The sequence below is a fragment of the Corvus brachyrhynchos genome, unplaced genomic scaffold (assembly GCF_000691975.1).
Source record: "Corvus brachyrhynchos isolate BGI_N302 unplaced genomic scaffold, ASM69197v1 scaffold126, whole genome shotgun sequence".
Classification (NCBI taxonomy): Eukaryota; Metazoa; Chordata; class Aves; order Passeriformes; family Corvidae; genus Corvus; species Corvus brachyrhynchos.
Genome location: NW_008239283.1, coordinates 3,672,424 through 3,691,543, shown reverse-complemented (window position 1 = coordinate 3,691,543; position 19,120 = coordinate 3,672,424). Strand labels below are relative to the sequence as shown.

General features: G+C 37.8%; 1 long non-coding RNA gene across 1 annotated transcript in view; it reads left to right on the top strand.

Moving 5' to 3' along the window:
• Positions 1-19,120, top strand: part of LOC108448161 — a 140,384-nt gene that overhangs the window by 63,798 nt on the left and 57,466 nt on the right. Inside the window, exon 3 of the long non-coding RNA XR_001863957.1 lies at positions 1,807-1,916. This is a non-coding gene — a long non-coding RNA (uncharacterized LOC108448161). The remainder of the gene's footprint in view (positions 1-1,806; positions 1,917-19,120) is intronic.

Genomic DNA, 19,120 nt, shown 5'->3' with positions numbered 1-19,120 from the left:
CTTTAACACAGGTTTTGCAGTGCCACGGAACAATTTAGGTTTAAATCTGCTTCCAGCTCTTAATCTGCATCTTAAAATTTAATCGCTAGTATTTCCTTGAAAGATATTTTTTGCCGTCATTAGCTAACTTTCATTTAATCAAGCCTTCTATTTGAAAAGTCTCTTGGGGAATAAAATTCCCCTGATTTCTTCCAGTTTTAAAATCAATGTTTTAAGCACCTTTTGATAGCTTTACTAAGACAAAATTGCCACTGAACATGCTCAATACAAAGTGAGTAAGTCTGGATTCATCTATTTTTCCTTAACTAAAACCATCAGAATTAGATTTATTATTAATGCTGCTGGTCTTGATTGTCTTATAAGATCACAGCCTGTAACAAAAAATGATATTTCAAAGGTTCAAATCTATGTATATCGTATCATAGTCTGAACCAGCACCAACTGGAGAAATTTTGAGTAATTTTCATCTGATGTGAGAAAGTCATTCTCAAATTATCTGCATATGGGCATTTATAATTGCTAGTATTAGTAACACAGTACCTCAAGTATTTTTCAGTGAGAAACTGTCAAATACAACAAAGGAACTTCCAGTCAGCTAATGAGAATTTTAAACATTTTTTGTTTATACTGTCCAGAATCAGAAATGAAACTGAAAGCTGGGTTGTGGAAGAAACAGTCATGTGGAGTCAGATATCTTTTTCCCAGGACTTAAACTAAAACCACACCAAAGTATGGAGCTATGAAGAAAGTTTCCCCAAGAAAAGTCCTGTGGATAGCAGGAGGTTGACCAGTAGCAGGAGGAAGGAGCAATAGCAGAGCTGCAGATACAACCTTGGACAAAGACACCTTTGCATCTACTTGTTATTTTATGGCAATTTTTTCAGTAGGAGTTGCTTATTTAACTCATAGTCTCTCTTGATATCTCTATCTATCTGTCTATCTATCTATACACCTGCAGTTTCTTTTTCCAGTGGAAACTTTGTTCTTTTATAGTACACATTTTCTATGCAACACAGAGCAAGATCACTCTTAACCAAGGAGAGATTCTCACAATTATACAAATGATTTTTTTACTATCTGATATACCAAATACCCATAAGGATCAACAAAAATGAAACAAACCCCAGTGGGGTGCCCCACCAGTAGTCACAAGGCTGGTGGCAAAATCACATATGTGAGACCACAGAGAAATTAAAAGAATTTTAAGGATAGCTGAAGTTTTGATATGCTTTTCAAATTTTTACACTGTTATATAAAATAGTAGAAGGAAGCAAAGAAATTGGTTTATTGCTGCAATAAGTTAACCTAAAAGAAAAAACTTAGAGGCCATGGGTCTGAATCATGATGTTGGTATTAATGGCACAGGAAGGCAGCGTTCCTTGTGTAGCACTGCAAGTTTATAGAATTGAAATGTCATGCTCATGCTGTATTTCATAGATGGGAGATAAATTGAACTACATGTCATGAAATATGAGGGAATAACAGAATCTGGTAGGAGCACTTTGTGAAATTATAAAGGTTAAAAAATGTTATCACAGTAGAGAATCTCCATCATCAAATCTAGGGAAAATGAGGTCTTCGCAGAGTTTATTTCATTACATTGGCCTTTTTTTCATACACTACTTAAAATGTGTTGAGGACTGGCAGAGGGCACGTTGCAGAAAAAAAGATCAAAGGGAAAGGTTTGTATTTGAGACCAAATTCAGAGGAGAAAGGGTGTGTTAATGGGACTGAACTTGTATGCAGCATTTTCTTTGTAGATATCCAAATGCTCTGATGCAGAAAACCATTATCTCTGTTTCACAGATGGTGAGATGGGGCACAGAGAGTTATCTACCAGAGCCATGTTGAAGATTATGAAGTCAGGAGCAGAACTGACTATATTTCTTTAACTCTGTCCCAGGACAGCACAACAGGTATGTATTTGTGTATTCTTAAGTAGCTACACTCATTATCATACCTGAATCTCTCAAAACCAAGTTCAGTTATCTCTTGATTGCACAGCAATGCTCCCTTTCTGCTGTAAATTTTGCTAGCATTAATTATATTGGTGCAATTTACTACAGACAATTTTGCTGAAGCATAAGCCAGGTTACCATTCCATCAAGTCTGATAGGAGTCCTTAGGGGAATGCTGGTATGGGATCAAGTAAGCCTCCTCCTCCTCCTCCTCCTCCTTTTTTTTGTTATTATTATAGTTACTCCTTGTTTGGGTAGTGTCTGCAACGTTCTGGGCAATTTCCCAACATAAAAGAAGGCAATATTTCCTTCCCTAAGAGGTTACATGATAAAAAAACAGACAAAAAGATAAAGACTAGAAAAGGTCAGAATAGAAACCATTAGTGGTTTAGCATCTTGTCACGTTTAGTGAGTTTGCTGAGTCGCTGAGTCACTGGGTAATTTCCAAGAATCCCTCTCTGGCCATGATCAACCTAAAAGAAGGCTCTTCCCATTTTTAATATTTTGGCATGTTTGTGTGCAGATGACTGCTGCCTATTCTTAAAAAAGTCATCTTTTTTGCCCCAGCTGTTGATTTGCGAGGGCACCATTAAAAACCTAACGTTTAAATAGGGTTTAGGCATAGATCTCCTACTGATGGTGAACCACTCTGCGCAGAACTTCTGTAATCTCTACATGCTGGCTGATTTTTTAGTGTGTGAATGGGGGCTATTGTATTAAAAATACAAATCAGTGCACAGGAGCAAAGCTGCACACACAAACAATTGGTAATAATCCAGCTCATAATCACATTACAAAAGAATAACACGTTAAGAAGTCAAATGTTACAGAGAACAGTAATAGGACAGATTGTCTAAGGCTTTTAAGTCCTCAATTCAAATCAAGTTTAGGTCTGTATCTACCAAATGTTACCGTTTGATTGTTTTTCACAAGACCTATAATAAAGACATTTCCCTGTCTTAATTTGTGTGCTTACAGCATGAAAATTATGACTGCAATAAAAATCTTGTTTTAGCAGACTTCATAGATGCCCTTAATTTACTTTTGACAGCATGGGGACACTTGGAAACTCTTAGTAAGTCCTTTTTGGGAATTCCACCTGCATAGAGACCTCATCAGATGGGTTACCATCCTTACAAGGACTACGTTGAAGTTTAAAAAATGTGTATTTATAAAATGCAAGCATCAGAACAGGGTTGAAAACAGTGATTACACTTCTGAGCTTGATGGTTTTGAAAATTCAGAATTTATCCAATTATTTTGATATTATTAATGAATATATTTTTATCTAGGATGATGTTGTTTATCCTTGTTACCTTTCTAATGTACACATTAAACCACTTGATAATGGTACAAGTAACTTAATAAGAGCAACCTATTCTTCTGACATTATTCTATTGCTGTATCTTTGACTGCCATAAAAGATGTTCTTTCTCATCTTGCAACACACCTTAGAAGCTAGATAAAACCAGAAATAGCACAAAATAAACCTCAGAAAGGAACAGTATGCTTATCATCACAATACTGCCCAGATAAAATCTAACAAACAGGGAAGACTGGACCAGGGGAAAAAAGATCTTAATTGCTTTATAAGCAAAGTTAGCAAAAGGTACCTGATAAAAATTTACAAATTAAAATCTCCAATGCCAGGTTAAAAATGCATAAAATTTTAAAATAATCAGGTAAGAAAAATGTTAAAGAAAAATTAAGAAGTGAATGACAACATTTTCATGATGAGTGTTTTTCTTGGATCATATTTCTCATGTGAACTAAGTCTTTGTAGATTTGAAATACATTTTGCAAAATTAGTGTTTTGCTGAAATTTGTTTTAATTTAACTGTTGTTTCTTATACATTAAGATCTGTGAAGACTTGGGATTTCTAAACTGGAAAAAAATTTGCTCTTTTAAAATATTGTAATTGCCTGCAACAGACTGCCAGGTTTTTGTAGCATCTCACTTGTTACGCAGTTATTGATAAATTCCTTTTTTTTTGGCTTCTGTCTAACGGTGAGGTTTCACAAACAATTTATTCAAGGGTTAACTGTAGATTGTCACACAAAGGGGTGTTTTCAGCTCTTTGGAAACTGGCTGAAAACTAAGTATTTTCAGTGTTAGTTTTCAGTAGGATCAGTGAGCTGATCATGTTTATCCTGTTGCTGTATGATCTCTAGAGCCCACACAAGGGATGTGGTGGGAACACGCAGCTGGAGATAAAAGAAAGTTAGATTGCCCTGTTCAGGAGCACTGCAGTCTTAGATCAGCTTAAATTGACTGTGAAATCTCACTTTTAGCAGAGAGGGAAATTTGCTGATTTACAGAGCGAGCACATTGGCACTGATGTCTGATTTCTGTCTTACATGGGTTTAAATTAGGAGGAACTTTATTGAAGTGAGTATGCTTAAAGTAGTAGGGAAGTGCTAGGAATATTTTTTAAATTAGGAAAATTGTTATACCCATCAAAAGAAACAAGTTCATTTCTTCAGTAATATATAAAAAACTTTTTATATATTCCATTTGAGCCTTTACAGGCTTCCCATTTATGCCCAGGTTCTAATGGGACTGTGGGATCTGCCCAGGCTGACTTCTCCCGTAATAAATTTACTTAAAAAGTTGAAAAGCCAAACATGGAAATGTGTGTAGCAACTTCCCCAGTGCCAGGCTGTGGCTCTATCAAAATAGATCTTCTCTTATGTTGGGTGCCTCTTTGCCTTGGAAATTAGTTGTTAGAGGTGAACATTCCTGTATTTCTGTTTCAATTGATAGGTTTTACTATTAGCTATCAGGGCACAGAGGACACTAATAGCCCTTAGCAGCCCCCATGGCACGTCTGCCACCCCACCCATGACACAGGACCCCATTTCAGCCCCCAGTGCCACCAGTCCTTGCACCAGTGAGATGCCACAGCCCTGCCTGGCCATGGGGTGCTCCCAGCTGCCCCCAGCCTGCCCCACTCCCTCGTGGGGATGCTGACAGGCCCTGGCTCGTGCTTTTATGCAGTTTAACTGTGGTAAAGCAGGCAGTGGTTTCAGCTCTTCCACTCTATCATAAATCATAAATCAATATCCATCACAGAAAAGAAATGGATATTCTGCTGGTTGTCCCTTGTTTTTTTTTTCTGCCATCTCATGCTTCTTCTGGTGAGACTTGTTTTATAGTAATTTTGCATGGAGCTAAATGTATATTTATTACATTCATTACATGAATTATTACTGGCCAATCAATAAGTATCTGATACAATTATTTTCTAGCAGAAAAGAAATTAAACTGGTAAGTGGGTAATCTCTGTGGTCAGTAAAGTTTAATATTTAATTAAATTATTGGAATGTTATTACCATGGTATTGATTTTCTCATTAAAAGTTACAGTTGAAAGCATAATTTATGCTATTTTGATTGGGTTTCTCTTTAAATCTGAAATATATTTGTGTACTTTATCTTACAAAAGATTTTGCACAACACTGATATTTCTGTCTGGCTGGCTCGAGTAGTCAGAGATTTCTTTTTGTTGTTAAGTGGGGGAAAGTCCTTTGTCTGTCACTCATCTTCGAAACAGAAGCAACACTTGAGTGAGAGCTTCCCTGTCACCTTCTTGTGTCTCCTTTTGTTTATCTGACACTGTTGTGAGGCATTTGGAACCCTCCAGCTCAATATAAGACATTTGTTTGGCAGGTTGGGCCTCCTCATCCTTTGATGGGTACAGCACATGTGAAGAAGAGTTGTTGGACGCATCTGATCTTGCTCCGTGTGTCTGGAGAGCTTAGTCCTTCTGATTTAATAACTTAGAAAAACTCTCCTTCCTGTCCTTGAAAAAGAGCAGCTCCAAACTTTGTCTGCTGAAAATATTGCAGCTTCAGATCAGAGCAAAATAACATACTTCTACTGTTCAAGCATTACTGATAAATACCTACTACTTCACATTTCTGCTCATTTTCTGTTTTCTGAGTTGTCTTTGCTGGGATTTGATGGCAGCTGAGAAATGTGCTTTGTGCTGTGCACAAGTCCAGGAACAGTCCATTACATTTTAGATACCACAGCAGAAGCAAGACTTTTTCCGTTTTCTGTAGTTAAGAGAGACTAGTTTTGAATTTATACCAAATTTATACCAAATTTCCTTATCTGGAAGGATACAGAGAGAAATAAAGTAAGGAAGAGCTTTTGAGATCAAAAAATTCTGTGGTGCATACGTGCACTTGGATATTTTTTCATTTTGTGTAAGGGAAAATGTCACATAAATCTGCTCAACTAATTAAAAATGCCATCAGATTTTATTTTCTATAAAATTTATATAGATGCACACCTACAAGTTGAACTACTATTGTTCAGTGCATGGAAAAGTACCTGTTCCCATTGTTTTGAGTAGGGAAGTCTAAGTGGCCTCTTGCAAACCATTTTTTTCTGATAAAAGTGTAAATATAAGGATTTACACTTTGCCTGCTCCTGTTCTTCAAGCTACTTCAGCAGAAGTGCTGTGTCCTAGGCCGTGCAGAGCAGTGTTTTGAGAGACTGGGGGACGCACCAGTAAACACTCAGAGAGCTTGTTTGCACATCTGCTGGTTATTGAATTGCTCCATTTGGTCAAGTGATGGACAGGCATGTTTTTATAGTTTGAAGTTGCTGGGTTCAAATCAAGCTGGTTTGGGGAAAAAAAAGATGTGATTTTCCTTAAGGAAAGGTGCTGTTTTCCTATTAGCACAGTCCTGCTGTGCCACAGGAGTGCCTCTACACCAGGACTCAGATGAGAGCTTTCTTACATGAGTTTGTAAGAAATGATAGCAGGATGTGGGTGTTGAGGTAGAAAAACTCAGGTGATGGTGACATTTTCTTGCCACCGAGTGACCCAAGACCTACAGTGAGAAGCCCATGTGAGTGGCCTGAGAGAGCTGTCTGCTGCACACACTGAACTTGCTGTGAAATGGATTTGTTTTGACAGTTTGCACATTAGAGAGAGCAAAATAATATTAATTGTTTTTTTTAGATAGCACAGAAGCTCATAGCCACTAGTGGTCTACAGTAAGTGTGTGTAAATACAAGTGCATGTACAGGGATAAATAATGAACCACACTGTATGTGCCTGCTTGAGGATAGATGATAAATCGTAGTGCACGTGGTATCTTGGTGTGTGTATGTGCAAAAGGCTGCCCTCAACCATATAATAATATTGAATTACATCTAAGCCACTCTGCTTCTTTGTGAGAGGAAATCAAACATTTATATTCATATAGAATACTTTGTGCAATGACCTAAGACACCTTTAACTACAAATAGATCTGGAATCCACTCTCTGTGCACCTGTCAGTATTGCACCAAGACTCTCTGAAGTGTAATGTTGGTACAACATTTACCTTTGAGTTACACGTTCTGTGCACTTCATGCATATGGATCTTTAGAATTAGAAAATCATTATTAGAAAATGCTGTAAATATCTACCAAAAAGTTTTTTTCCCCTCCCTGAAGTGATTGTTAGTAACCTATCATCACAATTAAACACAGAGGATAATAATTATTTTTCCTTCCTAAACACTTCTAATCCCTTTATGCCAAACCAGTGGAAGCACAGAACATTCTCTATTAATTCTCACTGATCCAATCTCAGACACAGATAAGACATATTTGACTGATTCTGTTGACCTTCACTGTGAAGAGGAAAGATGAGTCTCAGGAGAAGAATGAGCAAATTGAAATTGCAAATTCAGGAAACAGTATTGCAACTTCAATTACTTGAGTGAGGAAACAAATTGAAGCTCTGTCACAACTTAAGTTGCAAAATGCAAAAACACCAGGCATAAGTAAAAAAAAACAACCTGTCATTAAATCCATTTATCCATTTTGATAATGCTTTTTAAGTTTTTTCTCCCAAGATTGTAAACTTCTTTATCTTATGGGGAATTGTGTGCAAGAAAGGTTGAAAGCACTGTAAATATATCAGAGAAGTTTCACAGAAACTGCAGTAACTCTACTAATTGCATTTATTGAAAAATACAAGGCTAGCATTTAATCAGGATAAACTAAGTTTCACTGAATAGTTACTGAGGTGTTTTCCAGCATTTTCATTTGCCTTAATGTGTTCTTCAACTTGTTTCACATTTCAAGCTCAGCCTGAGCCCTTTTGGCTTTAAAAGGATTGCCAGCCCTTGAATATCCATCTTAAAATGTTGTGTTTGGTTTTCAGAGATTTACACATCTGTATTTTTACTACAGATCAATGTACATGCAGGTACCAGTTTATCCCACACTCCTGCCTTGTGTTTCTTTCCATGCTATTGCATCACCAAACCCAGTTCATAATAGCAAAATTAGCAGTAAATATTGGCAGTAAATGTCATTTGAAGAATGGGTCCATAATCTCAAAATTAGTATACAAATTTTCAGAATGCAAAATGCTACATTATCTTCAAAGTGCAGACCCAAGCCTATGGGTCTCTTAATTTTGCATTTACAAAATATTGATGACAAAGGAAACTTCACTTGTTTTTATTGTAGTTTTTGCCTTTCCTTGAAGAGATTTTACATCTCTTGTGAATAAAATAGTCACTAATGATGGTGACAGGTGCTAATGATCTCTGTGTAACCAGTAAATATTAACAGAAATAAAGCTTTTGGAAAGCTTCTGAATTAATGTGGTTTGCTCTATTGATAGCTGCCAGGTGAATTAACAGTACTTTTTTAAACAGAAATTGCCAAACCTATGATGAAAAGAGGTATGCAATAAAAAGGAAGCTTTTAAAAATTCTTTTATTTCAATGTCTTTTTCAGTCTTTCCTGTTTCAGTTTTTTTTTCCCACGTGTTACAATTTAAAAGAATTTATCCACATGCTTAAACAGAAGTTGATTCCCTAAGACATGCATGTGCTGAAGCCCCTTGGCTTCAGGAGGTCACTAGGGCATGGCTAAGCTCAGCAGTGACTTGACGGCCACTCTTTTAAGAGGGAATGATATTTTTTGAGGTTCACTGTAATAAAGAAGGCAAGGGAATAAACAAGTTGGAAGGAAAAAAACCCAACCAGATTAAAAAGGAACTTCAGAGAAAAAATCATCTGAGCAAGGTTTGTGGAAAATACCAATGTTGTTTGTGTGGTGAAGTGTTAGATCAGCTGTGAGCTATTGCGGATGTTTGACAATGCAGAGTTTACCTTCTGTGTCTGCTGGCTCCAGTGCCTGAGTTTTGCGGAGAAGTATCTTCTGTAGGATATGTAGGGTGCAGTTTTATCAATCCTTCCTTCTCTGTTGACATAATGAGGATGAGAGTTTTTCTCAGAGAGGCAGAGGCAGAAATTACCTTCTGAGTTTTTGAGCACAAGGCTGATCAGAGCAAAGGGAGGTTGGTTACAGATCACAAGGATGCAGAGGAGCTCTGAAGCTGGAACACATGGCTGCTGATTAGACAGATTACCTAGCCAGGAGTCTAGGGATGACTTATAGTCTCAGATAAATTAAATGTATATGAAACTAAATTTAAAACTTCTGTTGTTTCCCACAGAGTGGAATTAGGAAGATTTGAATGTAACTGTGGTAGCCCTGGTGCAGAATAAAACTGCTTTCAGGCATCTGTGTAGATCTAGATTAGGTCTCTGGCAACCACCAGTTGCTCAGATGTAAATGTCTCCATTTGTTTCAGCGGTGTTATCCCTGACTTGCAGAGCTGCACCCCTGTTAGGTATTAGACTTTCTTCTGCACTGGCTTATTGTGTCCCCAAAATGAGCACTTGGCTCTGCTGTAGGCACATACACTTGTGTCTGTAGTGTTTGTATAGAAATGTGGTCCCGGGAGGTAACAGCAACAGACCAAACGTAGCTGCTGGGGAAATCGTTGGGGAGCTCTGATGCAAACAGGATGTGATATGTTTCTGGATGTGGGCTGTAAAGGCTTTGTGTGAGCCTGTGGAACACTCTAGAGCTCAAAGTGCAGAGAGGCAGGTCCCCAGAGAAGTAAAAATTGCTTTACAATAGAGTGTCAGAGGAGCAGAAAAGAAGTACCTAATGGAGCAGGGACTCTAGCAGTATCCTGGGAGCTGAGAGAGAACTAAAATCAAGGTTTAGGAAACCAAAGAATAAAGATACCAAAACCCAGAGCTTTTGAATGGCTTAGTTAAGAGAACCTCAGGGAGTTAGGCATCCTGTCAGTGTTCAGTTTATAGTGGTCATATAGTGTTTATGAAAATGTATGCAGATAGATTAGCTCTTTGGAACACTGTTGGAAAATTGTCAACAATTCTTTGCTCTATTTTTCTATAAACATTTATATTATATGTTCTTTTATATTTTATGCTTCACAATGACATTTGGCTGTGCCAAATGTATCTCAGAGGAACTTCATTATTTTTGTATTGTTTGTGGTATGAGCATGAACTTTGACTTCCTGCCTTCCAATTTAGTTTAGTGTCTAGCTTTTTGCTGTCTGGGTCACTCATGTTACAGCTGGAGTTTCCTGTTTTCAAACCCATATCAGCCAACCATGTAAACCTGAGGGTCAGCTCGTTTAGAAATGATGCATGATTCCAGTCACTTGTTTACTGAAATAAATTAGATTTACGTAATGAAAGCTGTCAGGTGCTGCATCAATCTTCTACACTAGTCAAAGTACTTCCTTATTTACAATTCTTGTTTCTTGATGCGCAACTCAGCCACTCAAAAATGCCTTATTTCACTTGGAGGACAACTGAAAACTTCTCTCAGATAAAAACTATTATTGAATTTTGTGAGCCTGATACAAAGAGTCACTACTAATGAAAGTTAAGAGTATTCTGTGTGTAAAATCTTGGGAGAAATAGTAACCATTTGGGTCTAATATCTTACCTAATATCTGCCAATAAGAATGTGCATCTGTGTATTATTCCCTCTATCTGGAAGAGGCAGGGGGAGTGGAGGGACATCCTTGGGTACATATGATCCTGAAATCTAGCACTTCCTAGAGAGAGTTTCTTTAGGAAACAGGAAATGCTGTTTCCTGACTCTAAAAAGAAACCCCACAGTTTCTGTAAGGATGACTATGGTGGGTCAGTGTGAGCTTCCCAGATCCATCTCTCCAAGAGTAGAAATACCAGGTCATTTTAGAGAAAGAGTTCCCACAGGAGGTTATCTGGAGATTTGCTCTCTTTGGGCAGGTCTGTGGGTTCTGGAAGGCAAGGCACTTTGCCTCTCTCTTGGCTGTGAGTGCTAGATTTTCTCCAAGTGGCTTTCTGATGCCATAATTTGTAAAACATCAGCAGCATTGCCAACCACAAGTGTAAGCTTCTCCTCCCTTGCCCATCAGCGAGCCTCCAAAGCATCATGAGATTTGCTTAGGTCATGAGAATTTGAAGCTGCCATCCCTACGAAGTTCTTTTTATTTGACTTCTTGTTTTTGTGACTTCAGGATACACCCAAGTCACACTGGCAAATGTTCCTCCTAGAGGTCACATGGTGGCCCACAATTACATCAGCCAAGGTCTGAACCAAAACATGAAGATGTTACGTGCAATCAAATCCTGAGAGTTCCGAACACTGTAGCAGAAGGAGTGTAGTCAAAACTGGCTTGCTCTTCCTTTTCTGATTCAGCATGAATTCAGAGTAACTTTTATTAAATCTGAAGAGTGTTTATTCTGGAGCAAAAGAAAGTACATTTTCATCTGGTTTGTGTTGCTTGATTAATTATATCCCCCAGAAGAGAAGATTACTAATTTAAAAAGAAAAAGCATTTAGAACATTTAGGTGTTGCTTTTATTTACAATTAAGGAATCTTTGCAGAGCTCTAACAATGTAAAATGGCCCTTAAGTGCATTGAAATTGCATTTAAGCTGCAGAAAGGTAATAAGAATAATTTCCACTGATTTTCCTGTCCATTTAGGGTTTCTGATCACAGCTATGGAGCTGTCTGTGTTTGATGAACAGGCCAACAGGTTTGCCTGAGCAAAATGGGTATAGCTTCTTCATATCTGAGATATTCACTGCCAATAGAAATTGTATTCTAATCAGTGTACTTGTCTCTCCTGTGTTTTTTAAAAATGAGTTTATTGGATAGATGATAATATGATGTGAGTTTCAGCTCAAACAAATTCAGATTGTCAAAGCAAATGTCGCACTAAGAGTGTGAGTAGTCCTAATGGAAATAACTGGGTCACAGACAACCGTGAGAGGAATCAGAAAATTAACATTTTCTTTTACTTGACATTCATAATATATGATTGAGAGCTTTGTGCATATTTGACCAGGCCATAGTCAGCCACATATCTGAGTTTTATATTTTTATATTCACAGCTTTTAAATCCCAGTAATTTTCCTATGAGTAAATTTTGTTTGTGTGAACTTACAAGGAATTATAAAGTTGAACTTTATCTTGTAACTTTTAAAAGAAAGTGTGCTGGCAGCAGATGGGGGCTATAACCCTGTTAGCATCCTCCGTGCGTGGAAGTGGTGGTGGTTTGTTCTAGGCAGACTCAGGTATTGTGCTCATCCCTGGAGGCCCTTCCCACTGTACATTAAGCCAGATGCTTGGCGTGCTCCTTGGGAGCAAGCATGCACATAGTGAATTAATCTGTCAAGCTTTTAATATGCAAATTTATACATATACACACACACACATGCACAGAGAAACACAAAGAGAGGTGTAGGCACACATTGGTATGCACAGTGATCTCCCTTTGTTTTAGAGAAAATAAGGCTAGACAAGTGCAACATAAACATGGACAAGAAAGCACATTCTCCCTCTCGAGGGAATTCCTTCTGTAGACCTGTGTCAGCAATGCAGAATATTCCTGCTCTAGGATGGATGAGTCAGTGTCACCTTTATGATCCAGTTCTGAAGGTTCAAAGCAAGAAGCTGTCAACCACTAGTCTTTACCTAAAGGTGTATAAAATAATTTGTACATCTTGCTAGCAAACTGGGGAGCATCATATGATTAAAATAAATGGTCTTGAACTTTATTCATCATTCTGGTGGATGTCAAGGTAGGACATGTTTTCAGGGGACGTGCATTGCTATAATTTGAATTGTTGGCATTTCCTGGGGATCAGCACCTTCATACACATGTTCTGCTTTGTTATGATCTAGTGGGTAGGTGAGAAAGAGCAGCCTCTCGGGTGTGAGCGTCCTAGAGCAGGATCACGTGGAGTGTATCTATTTTTAGAGCATTCTTTTAAGCTGTGGCTTTTCTGTGTCTGTGCTTCAGTGGTGCACTTTAGTCTCTGCACTACCAGGGTGCAGCAAGCAGTTTTGTGACTGGTAGAAACCAAGCACTATGCAAAGAGCAATACTTAGGATGTGGATACAAGGTGCCTCCTCCAGAGGAATGTGCATTTTCTTTGAGGATGATCTCCCACCACTTTGCTTTCTGCATGTGGGATTTTACTGGTAACAGGAACATCACAATGGGGATAGGACTGAGGAATTCAGGGACAGTTACAGTCCAACTTATAGGTAGATGCTGAAATGTTCCTAGGCCTTTGCCTTTGGAGGGCCTTTTACAGAGATTTTGGTAAATGCTTGTTGGGATCAAAGGTGAGGGTCTGACAGAGTCAGGGTGGTAAGAGCTGGACTGGCCAAAATGTCAATCCTTTGTGGATAGGACTTGGTGAGGTTGTAAGTAACAGGTCTGTTGCATGCCATGACAGAGAGTAAATAGTGATAGAGCTGTGACCAGTGTAGCATTCAAAAGGTTACTTAGGTTGACACCACTGATTAACAGATCAGGAGTCCCTCATCTGTTTGTGACATACATAGTTTTCTTCAAAAGTATTCAGCAGCATTCCTACTAAGAATAGTGTTTAATTTAAATTAACCTTGTAACTGATTAAGTACATAAAGTGTACCTGGGTTTTTTAGGCTGCTGCAGAACTTGCGTTGATGGTAGAGTAGCAACAGATTCCTCACCCTCCCTTTAAGTTTGGTATTTTAGTGGTCTCCCATGCAAGACAAGTTTCAGCCTTTACCTAATTAAAGCTGAAATTTATTAACTCAGACAAGATGTAAAAAAAAACTGAGAGCTTTCAAGCTGCAGTGATAATTCCTAATGCTCCTACCTTACTCCAGTAGAAATTATATGTACTCTTAACTTTCCCTTCAGGAATCCTCAGTAACCTGTAAGAGCTCTCTAAGTCTGCCATGAAGATTAATTTGTATCTGTGGTGAATATTTGAAACACTGACTCTTGCTTGTAATTCATCTAGGTTAGGCTTCTCCTCTGCTGTGATTTTACTTAATAGTGGTGCAGCTTCTCCACCTGCCAAATGAATAAAAGCATGAGCTCCCGTGGCTGCAGGAAATGTTCTGCGGTTAAATATTTTCTTTTTGTCTCTGTCTTCAGAGATCACATGTGATAACAAAAATTTTAAAAAAACCTCTCCTTATTTCTTGAATAAGACAGATATTTGAAGGGGATAAGAAATGTAAAGTACAGTACCAGGTAGCACACAGTTCTGGGTATTGATTTATCCCCACCTTAAATCCAGCATTTCACTACAGACAGCCTGCTGCTGGATGATTTTCTGCTTTAGACAGATTCTCTACAAACTTCCTCATATTCTGTTCATGCGGGGAGGGAAAACAGCTGGAACTTGTGTGGTTTACTGAGTAGGCAAGTCCTGTGCACTGGAGACAGAGACTGCCCTGCATTTAATCTGGGCTCAAGATTCTGACTCATTATGTGATCCTGAGCAAATCATTTGACCTTCTTGATCTTCTGCCAGCTCAGATGGAAAATTAGGTAAAAAGCAAAGACTGCAGTGGAAACTTGGTTCTGTGACTGAACTGAATAGATGAAGTGAGTAAATGTACAGGTGTTTCCCTGCGTTTACACGACTAATACCAATGGGAGCCACAGCAGGATTTAAACAAAAGACAGAAAATAACACATTTGGCATTTTTTCTGGCATTTTTTCTTTCATAATGTGTAAAATTTCACTGGAAACAACCCATTGCAAATATGTTAAAACAAAGCAGTTCAGTGTGCTGTTATTACCAAGGTGCCATCCACGAGGAATGTGAATTTGATAGCCACAGTAATTTTTTCTGCTCTTATGTTTCTCCTTGGCTTTGGCATGGCATTTGATAGCCCTCACTTCCACTTGTCCTGCCTTGAACAGAAGTGTCCCAGAAGTTCAGAAACCACTATGAAAGGTTCTACTTAATGGGTGGAAAGGGTTCCCACTCTCAGAATCGCAGGGTCTTGTTCCTACTTCTCCCATTCTCTCACACTGAGCCTCTGTTTTTATCTTACCTATCTCTGAAGTATTTGCACAGAAATGTTCTCTAATATATTGAAATTAGCAGTACTTAAAAATTCTAAGATCAAGTACTCAAAAAAAATTGGTTTGCTTTGAAAAAAAAAATTTGTTACTTGTGAAACTGTGATGAAAGCAATAGCTGTGGTAATGTTGAGGTTTTAGTGCCTCTAGAAGGGAAGGTACAATTAGCAAGGAATGAGGTACAGGGTATAGTCTGAGCAGGAATTGAAAACAGATAAAAAGGAAAGTTTTACGTTATATTCCTTCTCCACCCACATTCCTAAAACTCCTTTAAAAACTGAAATTCTGGAAAAAATTGTTACAGCTGTGGTTATATCATAGGCCACTTGATCAAGCTTGTTATGTCACCAGAGCTGCAAAATTATTTCAAGTCTTACTGCCCACATTGCTTTTATGAATTTTCTTTGCATATCACTGTTACATTAGAAACTGTTAACACCAACTGTGAGTTTCTTTGACATTCCACTAAGAATTCAAGAGTCACTGACTTGGTCCTAGATGGAGTTTTATTGCATTGTTTTATTTTTATTACCATGCCATGGAAAACATGTTCATATTACTGAAATCCATCCAAGAGAGATCTTATTACCTGAAAAAAAGCGGGTTTTGATCTTCATACATCAAAGGTAATCCTTTTTTACTCTACAACTGGTTTAGGACCAGCCACGTGAATGCTGCTTTTATACTTGTTTTCTGAGAATGTCAGAAACCTCCCTGTTACTCAATGCTTTTTATTTTACACAATTTTTATATTTCTATCTAAAAACATATAACTATATATGAATTATATATTTTTTTCCTCTGGTGCAAGGCAGACTCCCGCCATGGATGCCTTAAAGCATTGACTTTGAGTAAGGAAATTTTATTTCCATTGTTATTAAATCTGGGACATTTTCCCTTTTTAAGAATTATTTTCTCATGTATTATTTTCAGTTCTTATGTGAGCCTAAAATTATTTTGAGTTTTTGGCTCTGAACATCTATTGCTTCTGCTGGACTTCAGCCTGGTGCAAGCTACCTATGGTATAGGCAAGATAAAATCAGAACCTTGAACTAATCCCATCCTGTAGAAACTGCTGTCTTTGAAATAGAAGTAAAACTTTTATCTGAGCTTCTGGGAGGAGTGTCTGAAAACAGGACTGAGATCTGAATTTCATGGCCTGATCCTGTCTTGCTGATTGGAATTGTCCTATAGTTACACCGAAGTTATTTTGATTAGGGCAGGAAGGGAAACTGTTTCTGATTCAGTCTGATTCACCATGCCCAGGCTTCTTTCTCATGACTGATTAAACAAAACACCATTTATTGTGTGTGCAGGTTACCATGGTGACAAGAAACACTGAACATCAATGAAACTGATTAGAAATTGTGATTCTTTATCTTCAGAAACCTATCTTTTATGTGGAGACTTTCTTATAAGCTTGGATTCATGAGTTAGCTTTGGGAAAGCAATCTCTAAATTTGCTCCCACAAACATGTATGGTCATAGGTGCACACTAGTAATTTGTATGTGCAAATTAGCATTTTCAGAAGCAAACAAAGGCGAATCATTTGTTTAAGATGTGGATTTGAGAAGCCTGAGTCCTTTCCCAGATTCAAACACAAACATCTTGTTTGGCCTTGGACCTTGTCACATAAAGACTTTTTTTAAAGGCCTGTTTTTTCAGACACTTGTATTTTCAGGCACGAAAGGTACTTTAAGCCTGCTTTATTTCAGATATTCTGTGTATCGGTGATTTAGCTGTCGTCTGTGAGAAACTTTACTGGTTTCCCACTCTAAAATATGTGTCTTAAAGCAAGGCAATATAGCATAAATACTTTGTTTTCATATCGTAGCCCACTGTGCGGAACATCTTTTCACTTCCCTTTTCTGGACTATTGATGACATCTTAAAATAAGAATGATGTTGTTGTTTTCTTCTACCAATAGGTTCCAATTGATGGGTTTGTTTGGTGCTGTCTTTCTCAAACAAGTAGCATGAACTAATCAGGCTCTTTTCGTGTATGAATGAAGATTATACATAATGGATGTCATTTGACACAAAGATTATAGCAGAATGAATCTAACTTCAGAAATTAATCTAGCTTGGCCTGAGTCAATTATGTGGAAAAGAAGCAGCTTTGATCTTGCCCCATGTAACAGAATTCACTGGATTTTACTATTCCTGTAAGAGCAACTGCTTAGGCCTTGGAAGAGGATGCTAAACATATGCAGAAATTATCTTTGCACTTACTCTTGTATCTGTAAAAGGCTTTCTCCCTGTTTGTTATCCATGTCTGGAGTGAGATTCCATTATTTTTCCCAGTTTACATGAATGCTTCGGGGACAGGCATCAGCTGCTAATGCCTTAGCCCTTATAATGTCCTGGTAGATGATTCAGAGACCTTCAATATGAAAGCAGTCTGGCTGGACTGGGGTAGAGAGAAGCTTAGCATTGCCAAAGTCTGAAACATTAATGTGGTGGGTCCAGTGTGAGGGATCTGAGGTTTTCTTTTTCTCCACAAGGAGACCCAAAATGAGCCAGCATGAAGAATGAATTTATGAATTCCCTATAGAATATGATTTGTCCTGGCCATGGAAAGGTCACTGGTAGGGCAGTGTAGGTAGGATTAGACATACAGACTTGGCTTGATGATTTATTTTTGGTTTGAAACTAATATCACTTTTCTGTTATAGTGCTCAGTTGCAGTCCATGACAGATGGGAAGAATCCACAGCCATTTGCACTGCTTATAATATTTCAGCGTTTACCACTGAAACCCTCTAGTTCATTGCATGTTATTTTAGAGAGAAGTGTTTAAAAAAAAAAAAAAACAACACATAAATCAAATTTTCTTTCTCTCCTTATTTCTTCTCTCTCTCCCCCCTCTTCTGTCTCCCCTTCTTTTCTTCTTTGGAAGGGCTCCAAGAGATACATTAGGAAATCTAATGCCAAATGCCAACAAAGACTGAACCAGTATCAGGATGAGACAAAAAATGTATTTTTTGTTAGTACATAAAAAGGCATACAAACTAAAGACTTCTTTATTTTACTGAATTACAGATAAAATACTGAATACCAGTCATCTCAATCAGACATGAAGCTTTTTGAAAGAATTCCATTTGACTTTAATAATTGTGTAGCAGCTTTTTCTCCAAAGCTTTGTTTAAAATAAAACTTGGGAGTTTGACACCAAGACATGTTTGTTCCAATCAACTTATAGTAGAAGTGTTTAGTACTTCTTGACTGCAGATGCCCATGAACTTTAAAAGGTGATGAAGCATTGTTCAGCACACAGGGAGACTCAAGAAAAAGATTTTATTTGATTTTATTGTGCTCCATGGGAATATTAACTTCAGCAACAACTTTTGCAAGGGCAAACTTATATTTGCCAACATTCCTTTGCTAGTGATATGAATGGATAAAAACATTAGCAAGTTACAGACTATTCTTTATCATTGTTCCTGTGGTTAAATCTCGGCCAGGTGATGATGAAAGGTGGAAGGATTGACAGACAATAGCCTGGCATTTGTTTGATTTTCGAGGAAGTAGTATCTTATATAGGACAAATTCTCATATTCCTCTAATAAACACAAGCTACAGTGTGATGAATGAGATATCACAGTCATAAAATGCATTAAAATGTCCAGGGAGGTGAGTTCAAATCTGTCGTGGAATGGGCACTTCCATGGCTCTCTTTGAGAGGAAGCTACATTGTCTCCCACACAAGTGAAAGATTAGCTAGGGAAAGGTTAGGTAGGAAAATTGCTTGATTTTGATGAACCAGAAGCAATAATCACACAAAAGTGAAAGTGGAATAATAGTATCTTCAGACCCTGCCTAAAGTTGCTGACTCTTTTGTGAAATTGCATAGGAGCCTGACTAAGATCATAAGACTTAATTAGTGTATGGTAGGTATGGATGAAAACCTGAGACATTTCCTTAGGAACAAGGGATGAGTGAATAC